Below are 19,699 nucleotides of genomic sequence, written 5' to 3' on the forward strand. Positions count from 1 at the left end.
TATTTCCACTTTCCCCTCTGCCAGACCACATGTGAGAAAATCTGTTTAGGTTCTCATACGCCAGTTCTTCTCTGAGGTACTCATAGTACTAATCTGGAATATTAGTCCTCTTGTTCCTCACCTGAGAGCTGTAGGAGACTGCTGTGCTCTCCTGAAGGACATCACATTTTTAAACCCAAAGTCCTTAGTTCATTTTTTAGTATCTTGAGCTGTTCTGTATTGGTAAAAAAAAATTAAAAAAATAAAAGAGAGAAAAGATCATATATATGCACACACATATGCTTCTTTGACTACACATAAGGGCAAACAGCCTGAGATATGTATACTTCTAATGCTTGCACCATAAAAATGCACTCCCCCAAAGGAAGCTTCTTCCCAGGACTGATGGCCAAGAGCCAGAATAATTGCTGGAAGGGCCGGGCATGTTGGGGCTGCAGCTGAAATGCAAGTTTGTTTGTAAGCCAGTGCTCGCCACCTCCCCACTGCCTTTGCAGTCTGATGGTGAAGAAATGTCCGATCCCACAAGCTGGCTCTAGCTTCTTGTGGTGAGATGTCTGCTCCTCTGAATCGAGCTACGATCATTTTTCTCACCTTCCATGTAATGGAAGAGCTGAAATCCCACTGTACTTCACGTCATGTAACTCAAGAGCTCCTCGGTTAGAGTGCTGGGGTCAGATACACAGTCCGTGTGAATAGGCTTAGTCCCCTGGAATCGATGGGGTATGTTATGTATGACCATCTGTGTTGCCACTTCTGTTTTGTTTTTAGTTGGATAGAGACAAAGGAAATTTCATTCTTTGCCTAACAACTGATGGTGCTTCAAAGAATGAGCTTTGCTATCACACAAGCAAAGGGCTTTTCAGCCATCACTCCAACCTGTAAAATAAATTTTGAAAGAAACATCCTGATCTCTTAGCAATTTCCCTACAAATAGTTTTCATAAGAAAATCGAATGACTGGATCAGTTGTTGCCTGATCTGGAACAAAACTGGTACAGCTTAAGTTTAATGAAATGCAGGCTTGATGCAAACCATCCTTTCGCCCCTTACCCTTTTTGCCCAAAGGCAAAACTGCTGAAGTGAACAATGTCATTCCTGCGCAAAGATCAAAAAGACAGTCAAGTTATTGCTAACATTTCAGCTCTCACAAGACGAGTGATTAATAGGACCTACACCTTCATTTGCCTTTTAAAATTAACAAAACCCCAACAACCTAGAAAACAAACTTTTCTTCCCTTGGCAAGGTATTTCAGTTCCTCCATCAGAGCAGCTGAGACATGACCGGCATCGTAGCCTCAGTTGCCACCAGCTCCAAGTATTGTGAAAGATGTAAACCATCAGTGTTGGGCACCATGTTCACATCACATTCACTGACTTGCTCAAGTTCTGCCCCACATTGTTGACATCAGTGGGGCTAAGATGACTTTTCTGAGCAGCCACCTCTTCCTTACTGTAGCCCAGGCTGCTTGATCATGCCAGGCAGGACTAGAGGGACTTATCTCCAGACACAGAAAGTGCAGTTGGACTGTAACGTGACCAGAAGTGAAAGCATCAAGCCTGGAGCTCAGGATGGGACACAAAAAATCAGGGAGAATTCATGTGCACTTGTGTGTTTTGCTCATACTAATGTTAAAGAAGATGTGAGTAGTCCAGAGAAGAACTGAAACACATTGGCAACCAGCTTGGAAAGGCTTTTGACATTACTGCTCTTGATGTATCTGTTCCCTGGCTAGATGAAGGGCTTTATTTTGCTTTGTATAAAGCAGTCAGGAGATCTGGGCTCCACAAAGAGTGTTGCCGGACACCCTGGAGCATCTGATGAATCACAGTGTGTTGCTGCTAATGCACTTCTGGCAGTGGCTTTGTGGGACTTCAGGGGAACCAGGCGTTAGATCATTTCCCATGGGCCACCAACCGGGGACTTGATCAGATGGTATCAACTTTCACTCTGGTCTTTGGTCAAAATGGTCAATAAAAAACATTCCCCTGGTGGCGGTAAAACCATTTGTGCTTCTGTTGAAGAATTTCTGCTCAATCGTCTTTGTAATACAAGCTCTTCCCAGTCAGAGCCACAGATTTTAAAACTGGCACCAGAACTGGCTATTACTAAACACCAGAACTGCACAGGAATTGGCAGACAGACATTGCCCTACCCAGCAAGTCACGCTCTACAACCGCCCTCAGCATCTACAAGTGGATCTCGGCACTTTGACAAAACTTCACTGTGTTTTTACAGGTCTCGGATCTCTTAATCCATCAACTTTATGTGTATTTTCTGTTAGCTTCACACTGAGGTAGAGAGTGACCAGTAAGTACAACCGATGGCAGGGCACGTCACAGCAGGGTGGTAACGGGGAACCGGGACACGCATGGCCCCATTTCCCGTTGGATGGGTGGGCAACAGCTGCCTCCCACTGCCGAACCAACCTTTGGGTATGGGTCGTGCAGTCCTTATCGTCTCCTGTGTCCAGGAAGGGCTCGGCGCGGAGTCCCGGTGACATGGCTGTGCCAGACCAGCACCTTGGGTCCCCCCAGAGTGCAGGGCTGCTGAGCGCCGCTGGCAGAGCTGCCTGCACCAACCCGTTGCACAGCATGAAGGTCCTGTTAGAGCTGCACAGAGACACAAATTTTGGATATTTTTGAGCGCCATCTACTGGAGTTTTACCTGTTTTCTATTTGTTTGCACAAGAAGTGTACTGCTTACATATTCATACATATATAATATTCTGTGTTAAGAGGTATGAAGGATTTCAAATTGAGGAGAAGAATGAGAAAGTAAGAGTTCAGCACCGTGGTGCTCTCAAAACTGATAGGCATCCCTGCGGCGTCAATACAAGCACTTCGCCATGCTCCCATGTTTTCATGGTTCTGATACTCATTAATTTCCTAGGGTGAAAGATTTCCAAATGCTGGAGTTTACAGCTGGTCAGAAACTCCCAAGTGAATAGTCTTCCACTGGAAAATGATGATCTGATTAACTCAAAACGTTTCATAAGTATGTAGCAGTTTTGTGGCCTATTCATTTTTACAGGAAATGGTAATCATAGTATTAACACATTTAAATTTCAACTGCGTTGTTTTTAAAAAAGTCAAAAAGAGAAAGATGACACAAAACATTTTTATCTTGCTGAAATGAAATATTATACACATATGTGAAAGCTCTATACCTAAATCCATGCATAGATAAACTCCCAAGACTGAGATTTGCATCCTGATTTGGAAAGGTAACAAAATGAGAACAATCTGGGAATTTTGCACGGCTGAAATTCCAGACTGTGAAGAGCTCCAGTCCCTGAATTTTTATTTCTCTATTCTATGTTGTTTTGAGAGAAAATAACCTGACTTGGGAAATTCTTTCTCTCCGTTTCTGTCCGTGCACACACTGCTGATACCTTGCTAAACCCTAATTCTGCCGACGTACTCAGTTCAGCAGAGCAGACTGTTGGCAGTTGGAGTTTCCTGTAGCAGAGGCAAACCTTTTGTACTTTTTCCCTTTGGGCAATTTTCTTTTTCCCAGTGTTAGAAGTGTGCGAGGTCTTTCCAGCTGGGAAATGCACGTTGCAGGCAGCGAGGCCAAGTGTACAAAGAGAAAGGAGTCTCAGTACAAGTTACGACACTGACATCTGGCATATAGATTTGACGTCTCTGTCGCCTCCTTTGCTGGACAATGCTCTTGTCCCCAGAGTGAAGTCTTTGTTAAACGCTGGAACTCTGCAAATGTGACTGGCACCAGCTCTGCAGAGTACTTTGTGAGAGTTCTCATTTGCACGGATCCGTCATTTGAGAGAAGTAAAATCTTCTCCTCAGGTCTCTCTAGCGTCATGCCCTGAACATCAGGTATTTGGGAAGCCAGGCCCGGTTGCAGAAAGCTATAGTCTCAACACAGAACAGCAGACATCAAGTTGGGCTGAAGAACAGTTTGGAGTGAATAAGACAGAGAAATGTTTGGGAAAGAAGTAGTAGTCACAGCTTGCTCTCCAATAACTGTTGCAAAAAATGGCCAGTTTTTACCAGGAGTCAGAGGGCTGTTGTTCAGACTCAGGCACTGTTAGCTCCTGGTGTTGACACACCATCTGTGGGGATGACTGCAATTTCCTTCTCATTCAGACACTCATTTCAGCTGCTTTGGGACGGACTAGCTGTGCAGAGGGATCATTTAATTACAGGGACAAGTCTAGAAGGAGCCATGTGAAGGACACCCTGCAAAGTCACTCTTCTTTTTTCTTTCCAGCTTGAAAGTGGTAATAGGAGGGTTGTTCTGCGGGTATGACAGTGCCTGGGAATTTGTATTTAATTTCTAGATCTGCCCTGGAGTGAGGCCCTTCCAGTCTTAGCGGTGTGTCTGGAACACACCACAGAGGGTGCTTATTGATCTGCCTTGCTGGTGAGACTGGGGGCTCCCTGGAGCAGGGCTGTCTCTGCCCCTGTCGGTGCGTAGGACAGCGCAGCAGTGAGCAGCCATCTCCAGTGGTTCAACACCGGTGCAGCTGCAGCAGACCAGCAAGGTGTTCAGGAGGCCAGTCACTCAAAAACTCCTGGAGAACAAGTATTACGGGCAGGAGAGGAGAAGAAATCCTCATTTCCAGCAGAGAGAGATGCTGTGTGTCCATCGTTGATAGGGGTGAGGTGAGCGAGCTGTTCTGCATCCCCTGCGCATCACAGGCAGAAGAAGCAACAGTGTAAATTGTATTAAATCGTCTGATTAGATTTTTTTTCCAGCAAAATTTAAATCCACCTTGAAACAAAGTGTTCCCTTGGGTTAATGCACCAGTTCAGCTCAACATAAAAGATGCTATTGAAGCAATTTTTGGCATGGAAGAGATTAAGTACCGTGAAGTCAGAACTAAAAGCTTGCAGTTCAGCAACACGCATAGCATGAAATTACATTCCTGAACACGTGAATTATATCATGGTCAGAACTCATGGCCATCTGACAACTGCCTTGGGAAGTTTTGTATTAAAGTCCTGTCAACCACTACAAGTGTCCTAAAGTGATGATGGAATGACTGATTAGAGACAGGCCTGTAGCATTGCTGGCAGCTGCTAATGAATGGCCTTGAACTGCGGAGAAACGCTCCAGGGTCCTATCGGCAGAAGAATGTATTCTAAAACATTAGCTCATTTTAGAGGATTTTTAAGTCTGTTTGTAAATGAACACGTACATCCACGAAGTGCCCTCCTTCCGTGTGATCAATGAGAAAATAAAAAGCTGTGTTGTTTTTGGAATGGAGACCTTGATGGTGGGTCCAAGAAGAGAACTCGGCTCCTGTCTCCATCTTCTCTAAATCTATTATTTCTTGCAGAGAATGGAAAGAAAAGTCTTTACTTTTTACTAAGATCTTTTTAAATACTGGCATGTTTCCGTCATCTTATTTGATATATGAAGCATAAATAGGCAACTTTCTCATGCATGGGCTGTGTTTATATAACTCAGTCTTATCATATGATATTGGAACATTTCGATAGTGTTTGCCAAATAGAAGCTTGTGGCTCAAGTTTCTGGATATATTTAAAAATTTCCAAGATGGGCTCATTAGCTACACTTCCCATTACACACTTGTTCCTAACTGATGAAATTAATTCTGATTTTATTTTCTCAAAGTTATTTTTTCAGATAGTATTTGTTTAGTTGTTCATTTGTTTTTAACATCTGTTCGATTAAACAACATATTATCCTTGTGCATATAAACAATCATCCTGTTATGCCTTAATCTTTTCTTCACTAAAGTTGATCTGAAAATGTTAATTCTCCAAGTTTAGCAACACACCTATAAAAATATACAATATAAAGAAACTACAGCACTTCCTTTGTTACGAATCCATGTGATTACATCTTTGTCTCACTAGTGATAATAATACAACTTTCAGTTTTCCATAAAGCCAAGATTGTCGCCACAGTTATCTATCTGTTGACAACTACTTTTTCATCATAAAAGGAGTTTAATCTTCATGACAGTTTTATGGAACTGAGTAAATAAATTTATGCCATTCTCTAAATCAAAATAGAAAACCATTTCTCTCAACCAAATTTGAGGAACTTCTTAGTAACAGATGCCTCCAGCAGAGTCACCTGGACCCAGGTCCAGCATCCGTTAGTGCATCTTTCCATGGTTTCTGTGGGTTTTTTCCAAAGTTACATGTGTAAAGAAAGAAGGTTCAGTTGCTACAAGCATGAAACTGCACTAGAATGCATTAAACCAATTCAGTGGCAGGGAATTCAAATTTCAGGGCTTTTTTCTCACAGTGAAAGTAATTTGGTTTGGGGCCATCAATTAAGCAATCCAAAAATCCATCAGAGCCACAGTCTAATTACAATCTAATCACATTGCAGTGAAACTGCAAAATAACCACAGATGTCATTGCTACACAAAAGGTTGCTGTTAGCTGTCAGTCTTTCTATCACCAACAGGAAAGTCAACGTCCACACTGTTTACAAGCCTCACTTAGGGAACCTTGGGCCTAAATCCTAAACAAACTTGCTCTCCAATAATTGGTAACATCATGGCACGAGGAGGAGACTTTGTCACTAGAAGTCCATTATTCTTTAAATTGCCATATCACAAAGCCAGCTCACTCCTCTTCAACACTCATCTTGTTTGTTCAGATGCCAGAGGTTCTAGGTAGTATCACAGTGAGCTGAGAAAGCAGCCTTTCCAAAAACTACTATTACTTGAATGCATCCAAAGAATAGCAATTAAACTCAATATCAGATCCCATTATTCCCTGGTCTATGTATCTTATTTGGAAACCATTGAATACATCTGTTCAGAGAAAAGTCACAGTGAGGACTGCAATTTGGGGTGACTTTCTGCTATTGTTGCAAATTCAGCAAAGAACACAGGGATGCTTAAGGTTAAACTAGGGTGCTAATTCTCTGCTGAACCAGGCCTAAGCTCATGCATGTAACTCCTGAAGAAAACACTGTTCAACTTCTTCTCCCTCTGTCCTTCAGTGATTGCTCAACTGATTCAAACAGAAAGGTGAAATGAGGTGTCTTTCAAACCACACATCATGGTTCGTACAATGAAGGTTTCACAACTTGTGGTCACTGTGATGTGTATTTCCCATAGGCTGGGAAAGGAATTTGCATATAATTAGAATATTTTTTCTAAGTTACAAACCCCACAGTGTTATTTCATATCTTTCAAGGAAGGTTTGGAGGGTAGCCATATACATTTTGAAATCCCTGGACCAGAAAAAAGCCATTAAAACAAATTTTGCAAGATGTGGGTTTTTTACAATAAAGTGAGGGAATGGATCTCTTGTTCATTTTGGATCCTAAGAGTAATATTTTGTTATGCTCTTTCCAAAACAAAAGTAGAATAAATTGATTGCTTTAAGTTCCTTATTCAGGAACATTCCAATAACACCACACCTTACGCTTTGGCTTCTGTAATAGCTTTTCCCTGAGCTCTTGACAGCAGGGTTCTGTCTTTTGCTGAGTTAACAGCGTGTTCTCCAGAGTAGTGATTCTGGAGCCAATAAGGAAACTGTAAAACGGAACCTGGATACAAGATATAACATGATTTAGTTTTGCTGTTTGAATATCAGAATGCCCAAATTCTTCTGGCTTTCACGGGGAATTGGTACCTATAATGCACTGCGCTCTGAGCTGATGAAGCCAATGTGATACTTCTAAAATCTCCAAATTATCCTATATCTTTAAAGGGTTCTGGGCAGGATTACATCCTCCACAACAGTATACCTATACGTGGGAAAGAGAAATGTAACCAATTCCCCTGCTGACCTTTATCTTATTGTGTCTATTTAAAACAGGAAAAGCATGCCCATTGGCTCAGCTAATACCTTAAATAACTAAAAGACACCCTGCTATTCCCAATTCCTGAGTACTTCCTTTTTGACTTCCCTCCTGGCTAGCAGCAGCTTGCATATATACTTATATATGTATGCAAATTTTCAATTCCAGACAGTTCTTACCCATGAAAACAAAACAACCTGGATAGCTCTTCCAAAAGCACTGCAGGGTTAGGTCTGTGGAAGGATAGACCATCTTACGCCAACCCCATAAGGTTCCCCGAGCTGCTGTCTGGGATGGGTGGTTGCCAGAGCATGTGTCTTTGGGACTTCCCATATGCGAGCATCCCAGCTGACTCAGATGCTGCTTCCCTCTGGAAAGCTGAGTGCTCCGGCTCCTGTCGGGTGGGTGTCCTTGTCACAGCCCCCCAAGAGCATTAGCAGTCCAAGTCCCCTGAGCTGATCTAGCGGCAGCGGTTCTGCTTTTCCCCGCCTGTCTCGCTCATCCAATTATTTTGAATTTAGTCTCTTACTGTGTAGGCTAAAGAAAAATGTTCTGCTTTACATAAGATAATTAGTCGTTGATGGGGTCGAGCAGAATGATGAGAGAGGTAGAAGCCCACACTAGTGGGCTTCTGTGTAGGGCACCTTCCCGGGTAATTAGAAACCTGGGAAGTTAGTGTGGGCCAGCACTGTTGCAAAATCAGGTTGTTACCTGGTGTGACAATGGGAACCCTCACCAAGGCTTCTGAGGTCAGGCACTCAACATTCGAGAAGTTGTATGAAGAAAATGTGTCTGAGACTCATCACCTAGGCTCTGTAAGATACTTTTATTTACCTTGCTGAGTTATTATCTTTCGGTAAGCTTACTCTCTTGCTGCCTTTAATTTTAAGCTACATAGAAAATGTGTTTAATGTATGATTTTTATTTTTTTAATGTATATATATTATCACTTTTGCATCTTTCCACCATTATATGCAGAACTTCATAACTTTGTTAATAAGACTGGATTTATATTGGTCTTGAGCAGTGTTCTTAGCGTAAGGAAACTGGAAAGCAAATGCATTTAGTGGAGATCTTGAGGGAAAACATCGATGTTCTAGGTCTGTCCATTTACAATGAAGGTGTTGAGTGCCTTAATTACTTACACCTAGATACCTCCTACTTTCAAAGTACCTTAAAATACATACAAGGCTTTTAGGGATTTAAAAAAGCAAAAAAGCTTTTTCCTGAAACCCCTTAGGAACTTGATGCTGTTTTGAGCATCTGGATCCTCAGGCATTTCTGTGAAATCTGCAATTTGCCATTAGCCTGAGGGATCTGGGCGAGGTGGAAAATGAGCTGAGTCTGGAACAACTGAACATTCTGGTGTATGTCTGGAGCTTAATCCAAAATGCTGAAGTCAAATGCTCTATTCTCAATTCCTGGCAGACCAGGGAGTAAATATGGTCCCCTGGACCTGCCGGAACTGAACTGATAAGAGCTGTACACCAGCGGATCTGGGAGTCACTCACACAACTTCTCAAATCAAACAAGCTGGGGCAGATCCTGACTGCAGGATCTCAAAGCAGCATTCCCTGTGCTTCATTAGCTGTGTTTGGTGCAGGTCCATTTGGCGCTTGCGGAGATCCAGCTGCTTTCCAGGGGTGAGCAGCTGACTGGTGAGACAGAATGGCAGATACACTATAGCGGTATGTGCAGATGGTTGTTATTTCAAATGGAAATGTTTGTTTTTTATTTGTCAAGTATGTTCCCGAGCAGATAAAAGAGCAGCTCTCTGTCTGCATTGTTTGTAGTGAGGCTTGAGCACTGTTTACTGAAAAAGGGAAGGCTGAGAAAGGACTTGGTTATCACGCAAAGTGGGGCAGGAGGGATTACTGCGGAGTTAGCTTTTGCCTTGGCTGGTGTTTGTGGGAACTGTGCTGCGACTCAACAGGCTGTCATTGTCACTCGGCTCATCTGCCTGAACGTGTGGGGAGCAGCATTGCTTCCTTTGTATGGACTGCACCCGTAGCGGATGGTTGGGGAAGGTGAGGCGCTAACGAGAAGCAAAGTCCCTTCCATATTCCCCCAGTGAACAAGGTGAACCCCAGTCCTTCGTCTCGCCAGGTCACTGCAGCCTGACATGTCCTCTCTCATTACCCTTTTGCAAGAGCTGTCAACCATCACTTTAACAACAGGAGGCTGTGGAGGTGTTGGCCATTCGAGGTGTTGGCCATTGACAACCCCTGGGCTCTCTGAGCTGCTGGTTCACATGGCCCCCGGGGCAGGGTCCAGGGGTGTGTTTTGGCATGTCCCGTATGGTCTGGGCCTCTCCCGAAGATTGTTGCCAGCAATCCTTGTGGTTTGCCAGGCAGACATGTGGTAGAACTGTCATTATGAAACATGTAGTTTTGGGAAAGGAACTTACTTGCAGGAGTGACTATTTTGGAGTGAGTCAGTAGATCCACATCAGCACAGATGTGAGAAAAGTGGGAAGAAGAATCCTTCCAGTCTTGTGTAAAATCTCAGCTCAATTTATGTTAGAAATGCCAAAAGTTTGCAAAGGCATTTACAGAGACACTGTCACTGGGTTTTAAGGGAAGGCAGCAAAAAGAAGTCATTGTAGAGTTAAAAATCATCTACCAACTTTATTACATGGAGGAAACGTGGCATGGGATGAAAGGAAGAGCTTTATTTGCTGTTGAAGATGTTAGATTCCATGTGGTAGACAACATCCAAAAATATGAAGTCACTTCCAAAAAACACAGCTGCTCTGTGAGAGCTATGATTTCCATATGACTGGGTTGTATGAGAACATCTTGGTGGCAGTCTCAGGACAGGAATGTCGTCATGAACACTGCTGAACTTTAGAGACGACTGGATTGTTTTTCTGGTAGTATTTAGTGACACTATTTTGTAATGCTAGCCTTTTGCAAAAAAGATATTCCCCTGAATTAGCACAGTACGAGCTCGTTTAATGCAAGTTCTGCCTTTAAGACGTGAGATTAAGCAGACTGTTCTATTGCTCTAAAACTTTTATAGATTTGATTTATCTTAAAAGGTATATTCTAGTTTAGGCTGTTGGCAAATTAAAGAAATTACTGGGTGAAATCCTGGGAATGGTGTTTTGCTCAGGCTCAGTGTAGAGGGCGTTAGATGAAGGCGTGTGATACTCTCCCAGGAGACCGTTGCTGTAGGAGTAAAATTCTGGGTGTACTTCAGTGCTACTGCAAGACATTAGGACTTGGCATTGACTTTACCTTCCCCAGTGTGTTTTTGTAGCTGCACAGTGGAATCTTGCTCTGAGGTAGAAGGCAGTATCCTCTTCCACTTGCGTGCTAAATAATCATAACATTTATGTTTTCTATCATTTGAAACAGACCTGGTATTCAGGTTTGATTGTAGAAAAAAAGGGTTTTTCTTTCCCCCCTTCACTCTTGCAGTGAAAGAGCAGTAGGATTTTTTGTTTAGACACTTGTGGCTGACAAATTTGTTTTAACACTACTCTGAAAGATTGATCGATGACTAACAGAACCGAGTCCAGCTGCCTGTGAGGTCTGGGCTGTGCAAACCCCAAAAGAGCCTAAACACACTCTGCGTGTGGGAGAAGAGCCTCGGCTGCTGTGCAATCACTTATGTCAGCACACACGGGATATTCTAGCGCTGGGCAAATAAATATACCAAAAATTAGTAACCAAGTGAGAGAAAGGGACAGCTTTGGGAATGAAGGTGGTGAACCTGTTTGAATGTAACGTATACTCAAGCGGTTGTGGGAGGAGGACTGGTGTGGGCTCTCTGGTTTCAGTAACACATTGGGTTGAGAAGTGTTTGAAGAGGAAAGAATGACCACTGTGTTCTCGCGGGGATGTAGTCAGCCCAATTAAGTATGGTTTCTTAGATTGCTGACAAGTCTGTATAAACAAAGCTTGCACGGACTGATCTGAAGCTTACCAGAGGTCATTGACTTTAATTATGGTTCAGCAGAAGTAAAAATTAACCTAGAGGTACTTGAAAGGTGGAAAGCTGGACGCTCCCAGACAGGGTGGGTATTTGGATTTTGTGGGTGTTGCTACGCAGGCTTTCCCTGCATGCAGTTTCCATCAGATCACAGCTGGCAACTGGTTTGTTTGGGCTCTGTGCACCATGATAACAACTTTCCCTGGAGTTATATATGTATGCAGGTAGCACTGAATAGTACATCTGTAAAGTCATGTCCCCAGCCACTGAATGAGTGACTTTGATAACTTCACTTCTGAGGACAGTGCTTCAGAGAAGGCATTTCAGAGGCAATGTGGGATGCTCTTCGATTTTGCAATTTATGTACTAAATATAAGTGACTTAAATGTACCACGCTTAGACCAGAGCCATAGGTAGCAGTTGTAAACACTTTCAGTGCACTCTCTCACTTCGGATCATGTTTTATTTCTCTCCATCCTCCCTTGTGCAGATCCAGTGTTCGCTAGCAAGGCCTCCAAATTGCTGGGCTTATACCAATATTCAGATTCTTCCCGTCATGCGAACAATGGAGAACTTGGGCAAAAGCCCATCCAAGATCTTGGTAATTTCCTAAAGACCTCAAAGGACTTTGGAGCTAGCTCATAGGTGAACAAACCGTTTCAGTTAGAAAGATTATGTTATGAATGTAATCTCTACAGAGCAAGAAACAGCCTGCTGCACACAAATCCCTGAGCTGCTTGTTCTGTCTCTTGCCTCCTCTTCAAACTGCTAGAGAACTTTCCAGTGTGTGATTAGCTTCTCATGGAGAACGTCCTGTATATTAATATTTTTATTTTTTATTTTTAAACCAACACCCTCTGAGTTGCCTCATCAGATCTAGAAATTGTAACGATCCAACAAAGATGTGGATGCGGGCTCGCTGGGCACTTGTCCTCTGCAAACAGTGTGCTGCGTGTTCAGTAGCATGCCTTGGCTCACAAACTTTCCCAGCAGGAAGCTTATAATGAAAGGGTTATTGAGCAAGAAACAGAAAGATTTAAACTAAAGTCACTCCCAACTGAACAGCTGGCTTTGTTTTTAATTTGTGCGATCAAGAAGGGATGGGGGTAGAAGGGAGGAAGTTTTCCCTGCTTCATGTAGAGGACATCCATGACCTTCAGGTGCTTAATCACAGCATTTTACTGCTCACTTCTAACACTTCCCCATCTGTAACATCTCTGTTCTGAAAAGTAGTGAAGTGCTTTAAAATTGTGATTAATTGTGAATTTAATTGCCACCCCCTCCCCAAAAGAAGCTAACCACAGCCAAAGCAGAGAGAATAAGTGACTGGCCCTGGGGATGCTGAATATTGGAGCTCAGTTTTGGAGGCTGAGCTGGAGCCCAGGACACAGCACTCCTCCTCGCTTTCTTTCCTGATGAGCATATATTTTTTGGAGGCAGAATGTGTGTGTCAGGATGGAGGGGAAGGGTGGAAACCTGGGGATGGAATTGTACTTGCCAGCTCTTACCATGAATTAATTGCATTTGGCTTGCCCAGCAAGTATTCATTGCCTTGAGAGAATACAAACAAAATTTTGCAAGACTGAACTATCCCAGCTCCAGCTGTGATGCTTCCTACCCCAAGCGCTCCAGCAAAAAAACTGTGCTTTACCCTTCATTTTTTTTGAAAGCACTTTATGAAAGCATTAACGATTTTGCACTTGATAGATGCCTGTTGCCACTGTATCCATCCCTGACTTCTCCCCTTCTGTCTGCTGCATATCCAGTACCCAGCTGGTTAACTCCTGCCCCTCCAGATGTGGCCACATTTCATGCAAGATCTGCAAGTGGTGCAAAGTTCATTAAAAAACGTGTGGAGCTCTTTAACATGAAAGTTGCTCTGCCGGTGTTAGGTATACCATTAATGTGGCGTCTCTTACCAAGTGTGTCTGCCCTTCTCACATTCAAAGCATTGCCATGAATTTCTGCCATGCAGAAAGGTCAGTGCTTCCCCAGGAAATGTATTCCCACTGCTCGGGGGTCTGAAAGCGGCTGGGCAAATGGTCAAAATCTCCAGGCAGTCTGGGAGCTACGGCCCAAACCAGCTGCCTGCCCTCCGCAGGGTGGGATGGGGATCCTGGCTCTTCTGCGGCTTGCAGATGACGACAGTTCAGACAGAAAGAGAAATCCAAAGTCAATTATTTATACCTTGCATTAAAGCTCCTGCTCCTGGGTGATAACCGTGTTTTTTCCCTCTGTACACTGTAATACAAGCAGCTTTAGAAGGAAAAACTGAAAATCCCACCAAAACCCCAACAGACAGTTTTCCATGGTAGAAAAGGGAGAGGAAACTGTTTAGGCTTCAGTCTGATAGAAATCCTTGGTTTACCAGAATAGGAGAAGCTGTTGCTCTCCTTTGGAAGTCTTCTGTACTTGTGAATTGCCTTAGGCTCAAACCTTCTCCTGCTACTGTGCTCGCGTTACTGACCCGGGCCTGGCTCAGCGAGGGCAGGGGTTTCATTTCAGTAGCAGCCCCATCCCTGGTTACTGGTGGACCCGCCGTGCTGTACAAGGAGAACGGCCAAGGCCATGCTGTGTGTGTGACTCCTAACCTCGGGACCTGCAGGAAACCGGTGCTGCTGCCACACTCCAGCAAAGGGGCTTTAACCTGTGATCTGGATGATCTTGGTGTCTAGATTGGAGGGCAGGTGCTATATACCCTTGTCTCTTGAGGTCTGACAGTCTCATGGGGCAGACATGTCCTCTTCTAGTGTCCATGCTCACATCCAGAGCCTTGAGCCCCCTCGCCTGCCTCCCCTGACCCCTCCAGAGCCCAGCCTGCTGCTATATAATAAATAAATCTGTTTTCTTTTGCCTTGAAAGGAAAAGGGCTGAGGGCTTCCTAAAACCAATTGGGTAAATTGTTTATTGTGCAAATTTCAATAAGGGTTTTAAAAAGGAAGTGGTCTGTAAGCCCTGATAAACATTGTGTGGTAGATAGCGGTAGGAAAGGGTTGCGGTTCCATCTGAATGTATACACAGACCTGGGTCTCTCATGGGTACACGAGAACAATGAATTATATATCATGTACTGCAAGGCTGGCTCCTGGGCCGTGGACCGCCATCTCCCAAAGCTGCTGGCACCGGTGGCCGTCGGGGACGGGGTCCTGGGTTGGCAGGACCTGCCTCTGACCAGGGCAACAAGGACATGAGCTCTTGCCCGTTAGGTGATACAGTTAGTGATGCTAATTGCTGTGGCCGGCTCTCCAACAGAGACGACTGCTCCTTAACAGTGCAAAGGGAGGGTGAGCATTGAATGGGGAATAAATACAGGCAAACATCGAGGCCCAGTCTGAGTTGGGTCCTACGTGTGCGTTTGCTGCCCTGTTGCCTGTAGCAGGCTCGCTCCTCGCAGAGCTCCGACAGATTGGGAATCTTGGCTCACAGTTTACAAATCCCGAAGATAGTTTTTTTTTTTTTGCCTGGCCAAGGACTATTTACATAATTATGTGCTTGAAGAATTGGGTTCCAAATAAAGACATGATTTTAGCTATAAACACACATTATCTTTCTTCAAAGCATTAAAAACTCCCACAAAGTAAATTTCTAACTCTATTAGCTTGAGTTACTGTGTGTTTAGAAACTCAAAGTTATCAGTGGAAGAAAGACAGCTCAAGTGAAGTTACAGCAGGAAAAGTTCATTATTGAAATTAAGTATGAAATGAATGTTACTTACAAAATATTACCTTTTTTTGTCTTGTTAAGAAGGATCATGGTATTTGCCCTAGTGGTTATATTCTAGGACCTGCAAGTGTTTATTTCAGCAATTGGCTTTCTGCCAAAATTATTTGTTTCTCATTAAAATGTAGGTAATCCCTTGCTGTAACTATTATATTAAAAGGGGGGGAAAAAAAACCCAAACCCTGAAACAAAAAAACCCAAAACTAGAACTCATGTGTCCAGAGGAGAATCTCATTTGGAAGATATAAGAGAACCTCATAGGATGTTGATTTGTATTGTCTCTGAAGTCCTTTATGTAATAGTTTCACTGTCATCTGCAGCTCAGTTTTTTTCCCAGTGTGGCTGATAAATCCCTGGATACTGGTCAAGTTCTCTTGACAGATGAAGAGAAAATATTTGGTATGCTGAGATAATGCTGGGATAGCTTAAATAATTAAGTGCCTGCTCCTGTGAACCCATATTCAAGAGCTGCCCTTCACTGTATGTGCATTTTCACTACTCCTGGTGAAATACTATGAACAGAAATGACTCCTGTGAGTAAAGCTGTGCGGACGCGGGCACAAGTGTTGCTTTTAGAGAAGGATGAAGGTGTGTCTGATGCAGCTGCAGAGGGTCACGGTGCGGATCACAATGAGGTAATAGGAAGCTCTGTAGTTTCTCTTGGTCCAGATGAGAGAAGTGTTTGTTTAGGAGTGTCCTCCCCAGAGCTGGGTAGCGGCAGAGTCATAACACTTAACTTGCATTTTGGAGGTAGAGCTGGAATTCTCCCGGGGTAGGGGTGGGAGCGTTGCAATCAAGGCTCCTGCCCTCAGCGTGATAGGAGAGGTGGAGGGGAAATGATTTTCCAAGTCACTCCTGGGAGCTCAGTATTTTCATGTTAAAAAGGCAGGCTTAACAGATCACGCTGACAAAGTGGTGTCTGGAATAGAAGCTCCTCCTCGCCTGTTTTGCAGACAGGAGGTACTGGACGGCTGCACTAGCTTCTTCGGGGTGCAACTTTTTCTGCTTTACAAATTCAGAGTGTTCCGAGGATGCATTTGTGCACCAGGACGCTTCAGTGGCGCTGTTATGATACACAGTTATGATCCAGGGGCAGGGCAGCACCTGACGGCGCAGCTGCTACAGTGCACAATACCCAGTAAAATGCGGATGTGAACATCCTCTTGTTCAAGGAGCCCAGGGGTCAGTTGGAAAAGTTGGGGAGGAGGTTTTGCTATCGCTAGTGTACTAGCGAAACACCAGGACCAAGGGACTGAACAGTTTATTGGGGGGCAAAGGGTATTATGGCAAAGCGGGCGTTCCCATGTCACCTGCATCCCAGTCCAGCAATGTGGCCATGAGGCAGCAGGAGAAAGGAGCAGCAAAGTGCTGCCATCTCACGCCCTGCTCCCTCAGCGCTGGCAGGATTACGTCCTAAACCCCGAAGGATGGCTGCAAGCCCCGGACAACTGTTTGTTGTGGGGTTGCTACTGGAGTCTGTGGTATAAGGGAGTTTCTCAGGCATGTTGGTGAGTCATCTGATACAGGAGGAGTCTGAGACAGGAGCTACACGTTGCCCCCTCGCCCAGCAGCCGATCCTGGACGGTGGCTGCTATTTAAATCAACAGCAGAAGTGTCAATGTATCTGTGACATTTTTTTAAAGATGGCTGAGGAGACCAGGAGCTGACAAATGATTCTTCCACTTCTCCCGGCTAATTTTGGATTAGCTGCCTTTACAAACAGGTGCTGACACGTCCACAGGTCCCAAAATTCCTCAGTGTCTCTTTGGGGCTTCCAACACGCAAACCTGTGGAGCAGAGAGCAGTGAGCTCAGGTGTGTCGGTGTTCCATCCTTTGCGGCGTAGGCAGGCCTGTCACGTGTCATCAGGCTTGGTTTTAAATGCCTTCTTGGTTGATCTCTTAAAGGAAGCTAAGCATCTTCCTCCCAGCTGCTCTCTTCTGCCCATGTTGTTGGTGTAAACTGTGGGTTTTGCTCAGTTCTGGCGTGGTGCTGTACGTAAAGGTGCCCGATATACCCTGGAACTTGACCCAGCAGGGAACTGTGTTGGTCACAGCAGCACAGCTCCCAGCGGAGCCTGCGATGACAGAGAAATGACCATGAGCACAGCCTGTGCACCGCTGTGTCAAACTAGTGGGAAGCTGGATGTGGTGAAATGGCTTTTACCACCATGAGGCATCTCCAGGAGAAGGGAATCTTCTAGTGCAGACTCACAAGAGTCCGTCGCTCCCCATCGAGCATTTGCTGCCAGCAGCAAGGGAGCCAGCGCCCATCGAGGGGTGGGATGCCCCATTGGATGAGGACTGCTTCGGCTCTGCTCAGGGGTGCTGGAGCTTTGCCCCAAGATGGAGCAGGAGCAGAGCGCTGCTGAGGGACGTTCAGCTGCTCACCCAGAACTCCCCTGCTGCCAAGATGCGTGTGGAAGATGCCATATCTGGAGCCATTTCTGAGAGCATGTTTATCTCTGAGGCATTTCCAAAGAAAATACTCCGTTTCCCCGGCTTTGTGCTGGCACAACTTCTATGGAAAGGGAAAATGAAAAACAAACAGAACTCCTTTTCAGAGAGCTCTGGTGCAAGCCACAAAGCTGTCCAATGCTTCTTGCGCAGCTCAGGGCTCACAGAGGCAGTCGCTTCTGGTGGTGATCAAGCAGCATTTACTGAATGGCTCCAATTAAACTTGTTTCCTTTTTCCCCACTAACTCTGTGCCAGTGTTTCGGTCCCAACCTGCTTGAGGGAAGAGGCGATCAGACCCCTTGGATATCCCTGAACCTCACCTCAAAACACTGAGTGAGAATGAGCATCATGTCCTCAGGGGCAAGCACCCACCGAACTCTTCTTGTGGGGAGAGGCACGGCCGGAGCAAAGGCAGCTGACTCCATCGGTTCAGAGCAGCATCCTGGAGGACCGCAATGTGGTGGGACTGTCCTGGAGACCGGAATGCAAACTGGCAGCCAGTTTATGGAGAGGAATAACATAGATATTGAGTTATCTTTGAAAGTTTACTAAGTTCTCAAGAAGTCTGACAATTTTTCCACTTGATTCTCGTGGACCCTCTTTTTTTTTTTATTTTTAAGTCCCTGCAGAGCCACAGCACCTGCATCCCTCACAGATTTGTCAGCCCTTTCTCATCAGGGTAACGGCCCTGACTGCCATCTTTCCCACAGGAGCCAGCATCCTCCCCAGGCTCCTGATGCTCCTGCGTCTCTCAGCAGGTAGCACGAATTCAGTCTCCGAGTTCAGGACGGTGATGTTACCAGTCTAAATGGCAGGAAAAAATTCTTCAGTGGCTTTTCTAAAGAAATGTAATCTGCACAATTAGACACTATTAGAAGGTTTATACTTGACAGCATGTGGTATTGAAGTATGTCTATTTATCAGTCTTTGACTTCCTGCAATGCTTACCTCAACTGTGCGTAAGTATTATTGGTGTAAGGCCAAAGATATGAACTACTTTTAAATCAGCTCTAGCTTCAAGTACAGACCTAAGTAGAAAATGTTAAAGGCGAGGATGTGGATAAGAATTCAGAATTTGAGGAAAAATACAATGTCTTTGACTAGCTTGTTTTCCATGTTCCTGTACTGGATATTGATTGAAGGAGCCTGAAGAAAAACAGTGCCTTAAATCAACATGCTATCAAGTAACAACACCATGGAAAACAGAGCTCCTCAGAGCTGCTGCAGGCCTGAGCTACCCTGGGAACTGTACAAGCCTCAGAAGTCAAAAGCACTGACCTGAATAAGAATGAGACCATTTTGGGAAGCTGAAATTTAATGTGGAGCCTGAATAAAAAGGCCTTCCAGTTCACTGGGAGTAAATGTGAATAACTTACTGTTTCTTGGCTGAAATCGTGGTGTTAAGAGCAGGCAGCCGCATTACACAGCACACTTTTCATTACTGATGTCAATTTTGATACAGTCCCAGTGGGACTATAGAAAGCTCTGCCCCATTATGTTTCAGAACAATAGGATCACTGCAAAAGAAAGACACCAAGTGCGAACGTGCCAAGTTAATTCCTTTCCAACTTGAGCTTGAGCAAAAACATTCAGGAATGAACATCCTCAGATCTTGAGGTGGACGGAATCAATATTCAGATCTGTGTGATGTGGCTTTTTATGGCCTTTCTTTGTGTTTGTACCCTGGTTGTTGCAAGGATGACATATCACTTTTCTGCTCTTCTGATATGCCATTATATGTGTGTGTTGGAGCCCCGCTATTGTGTGAGCGCTGAATACCAACAGCACGTAGGAGGGGGTGTTGCGGGCTATGATGCTGATCTGTCAGG

This window comes from Chroicocephalus ridibundus, chromosome 14, assembly GCF_963924245.1.
Source record: "Chroicocephalus ridibundus chromosome 14, bChrRid1.1, whole genome shotgun sequence".
NCBI lineage: Eukaryota > Metazoa > Chordata > Aves > Charadriiformes > Laridae > Chroicocephalus > Chroicocephalus ridibundus.